Source organism: Acartia tonsa, chromosome 2 (assembly GCF_053477335.1).
Source record: "Acartia tonsa isolate MP-2025a chromosome 2, ASM5347733v1, whole genome shotgun sequence".
NCBI classification, from domain to species: domain Eukaryota; kingdom Metazoa; phylum Arthropoda; class Copepoda; order Calanoida; family Acartiidae; genus Acartia; species Acartia tonsa.
This window is the reverse complement of record NC_137261.1, coordinates 13,467,547-13,473,546: the sequence shown is the minus strand read 5'-3', so window position 1 is coordinate 13,473,546 and position 6,000 is coordinate 13,467,547. Positions and strand designations below refer to the sequence as shown.

The following is a 6,000-nucleotide window of genomic DNA, read 5'->3' as shown; positions in this document are numbered from 1 at the left end:
AATGACTAATGAGAGGCCAGTATACATTTAATTTACTAATGCTAAAATATATACTGGCCTATCATTGGTATTGTATTGTATGACGTCATGACAAGTCCCGAAAGTTGTTACGCCAACGAATAAGAAATAGTTATCATAAAACTTTGGGGACTAGTGTAATAAACAGCCATTGTCCCTCTCCCTCTGGCAGCCACCAGTTATTCCTTTGCTCAAAATTCTACTTTTGTACTTAATATTACATTTCTAATGCAAAATAAAGTTTATTATAGAAAATAAAGTTGAAAAAAAGAGTTAGATAGTGTGACAATATCTTGTTTCTTTCTATGCATTACATTACATTACACACTACTCCCTGCAATAATATTAAAGTTATAACAGTATTAAGATTAAAGATATAGCTGTTTCTTAATTTGTATTAAATTTGACTATGAACATATAACAGTATCGGCAATAAGAGTATAACTGAAAAGTATTCTGTTCATTTTGAAACTGGCGAGAAATAAACACAAAATACATGAAACTTAATAGTCTATAAAATTACACTAAAAAATAAAATGTAGATTACCTTTATTTCAAACAAATAATGATCAAATGGGATCCCTCAAAGGAGCCATTCAAAACCAAGCGGTGGAGTGCGAACTGAAGGTTAACAATGGGGCAAAATGCCTCTTTTTGCTTCCCCAGACAAAAAAAATTTAATAAGCCTCAAAAAAAGTCCCCGCCCCCCTTCCCTTAAAAACGCTCTTGTTAAAAAATCTAAATAGACAATCAAAATATTCTTGAATACGGATTTCGGGAGCTTAAATAATACCCCCCCCCCCCCCCCCACCCCCACAAGAAGATTAATAATAAATGTTTTTGATCATTGTGCATTCCTCTACTTTACTGACCTTTTGCGCTAAATATGGACATAAGGATCATTGTCCTCATGGACAGAAAGCGAAGGAGCGGGGTTCGTCGTATTTTCATAGCAGCTTTTCTCGAATGTCTAACCCTGCGGGCCAAGCTACGATCAAGCTAATATTGCTTGATTCACTTCTACAAGAAGGAAATTTAATTGAAAACAAAATATATCTTTATGTCATAGAATAGTGTATTTTTTAGAAATAGGTTTAAAAACTTACTAACTTTACAATAACCCTGCGGGGTAATCCTTAACATTAACCAAACTTATAAAAGCTACTGTGAAAAAATGACGAAACCAGCTATTTCGTTTTCTTTCCACAATTCGGACATAATTGTCTTTGATCCAAATACTGATGTAAAAAGAATAGTGGCTTGCAATAATATGACTTTATCTCAAAAGTCTTTCAATTCCATACAATATACTACTACACTACACTCTTACCCCATAATAACAGAGAAACGGGAATAAGAAAATAAAACTTAAATAATTCTTATATTCAATAACTATAAAAGCAATATTTTAGAATGAAAGAAATATGGAATTTGAAAAATTTAACTTTTATTTACAAGGATGTAACCCATCCATCTTTTGGAAAGGGAAGGGAAATCCCTACCTTCCATTTTTAGAGGTAAAAACAATTAATAGAAAAAGAGTAAGATATTTTGTAAAGACTGTAGAATCAGAACGGTATATTCAACTAGCGGCTGCACCTCTAAAATAAAGGGGCTCTATATTATAAGGAATATGGAAGTGCAGAAAATAACCTAAAAACATGCACAGACTTATTCATAAAAATGAAACAGCCTAAAACCATCTTAGGACCTATATGAAGCTTCACTGTAAAGGACAACCTTATCGGTTTAGCTGTTAGCGAGATTCTTCACTAAAGACAAAAAAACTTAATACTTTATATAATAGGATATCTACAGACCGATTGACGCAGGTGCAAACATAGAAAAGCATTAAATACAATATAAATTAATTAATCCTCCCCATAAGTCCTAATCAAAGTATCAAGGAAATTGGAAAGGATGCAAACTCAAAACCGCGTCATACCAAAGAAGTTAAAAATTGAACCTATTAGCTTTGTTCTGCAAAAAAAATAAAGTGCAGATAGAAGGAATAACTTGCCCAAAAACAGGCGGATATCATTACCATGTACAGTAATGATCTCCAGACAAAGATCGTTCAATCAAAGGGTAGATTGTCACCTATGTACTTTACAACGGGTATGAGATGATGGACCAAGAGTCTTTAGTTGGACCAAGAGTCTTAAGTTGACAAGTTGACTGTTCAGTCGAGGTGCAGCTCACCCATACAACTTATTCACGTATCCAATCCTCCATTTGGTAATTCCTGAAACCCTGCATAACATATACTCCCGGGCCAAAATATAGAAATTCGATAGTGTAAACCCTTTCCTCTTAAAAGAAAAGAATTTTTTTATCAGTGTCCAAAACTTTTTAGTTGGCCCTAACTTTTTTTAAAAATATAAACCTGTAACGATAGGGTATAATATCAGAGAGAGAGGACAAACGGATGTTTTTTATGCTTGTACCCAAAGTTTTAACTTGGCTTAACAACTTTGTGGACTTAAGTAAATTTTGATTGGATGGATCATAAAGTTGAGTGTTCAAACGTTTCAACTACTAATTTAAATATTCTGAAGTGTAATTATTTTGTGTCATCTGTTTGTAAGTGTGTTCCTAAGGATCTGCTTATCCTTTACAGGCTGGCTTATATTAGGTCCGGGGAAGGTTTATAACCATTTTGGGGGAGGGAACCACAACCCTACCTAAAAAAATCGGCCCCATTACAAAATAAGCTACCCCCCATTTTTTTTATCTACTTTTAAAAACTATAATTGAAAGTTTGGGGTCTACTTCCATCTCCTCTTCAAGTACTCCTAGAAGTCTCTAGGGGCGTAACCGCTAGTACCTTATATAATAGACCAAGGTTTAAAATAAATGAAAAGGAAATTGTAAATTTTCTTTGTGTGGATCAATTCTCTTGTCACTTCTTCAACTAGACTTTTCATATTTCATCTCTTAAAACATTATACATCTTAAATTTTATCCTATATTAAATATTAAAGAGTAAAAAGGCTTTTTGTGGATGTAGTTTAACCATTAGCGGTCGGGCCCCTTTCCGGACATTCATCAGTCGGGTGGAGGGGGGGGGGGTTATGTGTTGAAAGCCTCCCCCTCTTATAATCTCGGCTCCTATTAGAGCTAGAGGGCTCAAAATGTATTGCATGTCCCCTGCACTGTTTGATAATGAATTTCCGACTTAAGGTACGTCAAGTTTTTCGCTTTCTACACCCTTTTTTAGCAAACTTTGTTTTTAGGTCCTTAATTACTTCAAAATTTAAAACAGCTGTAATTTCCTTATTTTTATGCTATAGAACAATGTTTTTCAGAAATTGTTTATCTTTATGTAAGTTTTGGCGGCGGAAGCTGTACTTGACAGCTACCAGCCGCCGCACCCGGCTGTCGGCAGGAAAACGGTAGCGGATTTTTATGAAATATTAAATTAAGTTAAAATTTGAAGTCTCTAAGTCACAGGAGCCTTTTAAAGAATTCTGGAGACATGGAGGATCAGAATCTATAGGATCAAACCTGAAACCTGATATTTATTTTAACATCTATAGTTCATATAAGGATGTATTACTATAGAATATTTTAGTATTTTTGTAACACAAAATGCTTTGTTTAAGTCAAACTTATTTTTGCTGTTTACCTGAAGACCCTGCGAGGTTTGCTGGTATCCTGTGCCCACCAGCAGGAGGATGTAGTATGGATAAATGTTGTCACAGGTTCTGTTTAATATTCTATCGAATATTTTGAAGTACGTGTAAAGATTGGAAAAAATTCATATACATGATGTGTGTATGAAAATCCTTATAATATATGGGCATAGGATTTAACTTTTACAAGTTAGGTTTAACCACAAAACAGCGACAAAAATTTTATTTTAGCACCTTTATATTATTTCGGGGTTTAGAGCACACTTTCAGGAATACTTAACGTGGAATCCCCAAGGAAAGAGAAAACCAAGTAGACCAAAAACAACCTGGAGGAAGGAACTCCTACATGAACTGGAAATCTCATCTCTCAGCGATGCCTCAAATCGTGCCAAATCCATAGAAGATTGGAGAACCATTGTACATGGCCTATGTTCTAAGAAGAAATAACAGGCAATTATAATGATTATAAATATATTTTGAGTTTAAAAAATATTTCTTTCATATAAAAGCGTTACAAACCGTGAATTTTAGAAATTTATTAGTGACTCTAAATCAAATTTGAAACCCTTTTTAAAGAAAAGAGCATCATGACTTTACATTTTCTATGTTTACTCGAACACTGTCCCTAAAGTTGTTGTATAAGTTTGCTAAAACACAGACGGGACAACTTTACCCGCAAGATATAAAAAATATGGAAAAACAATGTTATCAGAAAAGTTACGAGGCCAGACTGAAATACAGTTGGAGGCATAAAACTAAATAAATAAAGTATAGACATATCATTATAGCCACTGAATAGCTCAAAAGACTATTTCAATAATTTTTTAAGAAGCAGCTTATAGTGCCTATAAAAAATGGTGTCATACAATGCAATTGACCAATGATAGGCCAGTATATATTTGGTCAATACAATGTATACTGGCCTATCTATTGTCATTTGTATTGTATGACATACTTGTTTTAAAAATATTGCTTTTTGTCCCTTCCTATACTTTCTCTTTTGTATAATTTTTTTAAAAATTCAAAACAGTTTTATTGTTATTTTATCTCATTCTTATTGTGTAACATGTATGTATGTAACAATAATTATTTAATGAACACATATATAAAAGATGATTAAAGAAAGTAAAATTAAAATGCACTTTGCTAAATAAAGAGACACAGAAGCAAAATATGAATTCTCTGTATTATTGTCAATTATTCATTACCAATAAATGTTCTGAGGGGGAAATAAATCTTAAGGATTATGTGAATTAGCCCGTGCCTTTGGCATATCGGGGGAAAAAAAACTGGTTTTAATTTATAATTGTACGTTTTATACCCGTGGAAACCTGTTTATAATAGGATGCAAGAAATAACTATTCTAATATTTCATAATTTAAATTTTGAAACACACACTTATCATGGTTTTCTAGTCCCAACTATGTAAAGACTAACAAGATATTGTTAGCCCCATTTTTGCAGACACTTTCAAATATATTCTTTGGTTTCATAGTCCCATCTGAGTAAAGACTAACAAGATATTGTTAGCCCCATTTTTGCAGACACTTTCAAATATATTCTTTGGTTTCATAGTCCCAACTGTGTAAAGACTAACCAGGTATTTTTAGCCCCATTTTGCTGATAATTTCAAATATATTCTTTGGTTTCATAGTCCCATCTGAGTAAAGACTAACAAGATATTGTTAGCCCCATTTTTGCAGACACTTTCAAATATATTTTTTGGCTTCTTAGTCTCAACTGTGTAAAGACTAACAAGATATTTTTAGCCCCATTTTTGCAGATACTTTCAAATATATTTTTTGGTTTCATAGTCTCAACTGAGTAAAGACTAACAAGATATTGTTAGCCCCATTTTTGCAGATAATTTCAAATATATTCTTTGGTTTCATAGTCTCAACTGTGTAAAGACTAACCAGGTATTTTTAGCCCAATTTTTGCAGAAACTTTCAAATATATTTTTTGGTTTCATAGTCTCAACTGAGTAAAGACTAACAAGATATTGTTAGCCCCATTTTTGCAGATAATTTCAAATATATTCTTTGGTTTCATAGTCTCAACTATGTAAAGACTAACAAGATATTGTTAGCCCCATTTTTGCAGACACTTTCAAATATATTCTTTGGTTTCATAGTCCCAACTGTGTAAAGACTAACCAGGTATTTTTAGCCCCATTTTTGCAGAAACTTTCAAATATATTCTTTGGTTTCATAGTCCCAACTGTGTAAAGACTAACCAGGTATTGTTAGCCCCATTTTTGCAGATACTTTCAAATATATTCTTTGGTTTCATAGTCTCAACTGAGTAAAGACTAACAAGATATTTTTTGCCCCATTTTGCTGATAAT

General features: G+C 32.9%; 1 protein-coding gene across 2 annotated transcripts in view; it reads left to right on the top strand.

Moving 5' to 3' along the window:
- The first annotated feature begins 1,013 nt into the window (after nt 1-1,013).
- LOC145304892 (neo-calmodulin-like) overlaps nt 1,014-6,000 on the top strand; it is a 96,234-nt gene continuing 91,247 nt past the window's right edge. Inside the window, exon 1 of one of the 2 annotated variants that reach the window (XM_080146714.1) lies at nt 1,014-1,046. The gene's annotated coding sequence lies outside the window, so the exon portion shown is untranslated. The remainder of the gene's footprint in view (nt 1,047-6,000) is intronic. The other variant, XM_080146713.1, reaches the window with a different exon arrangement.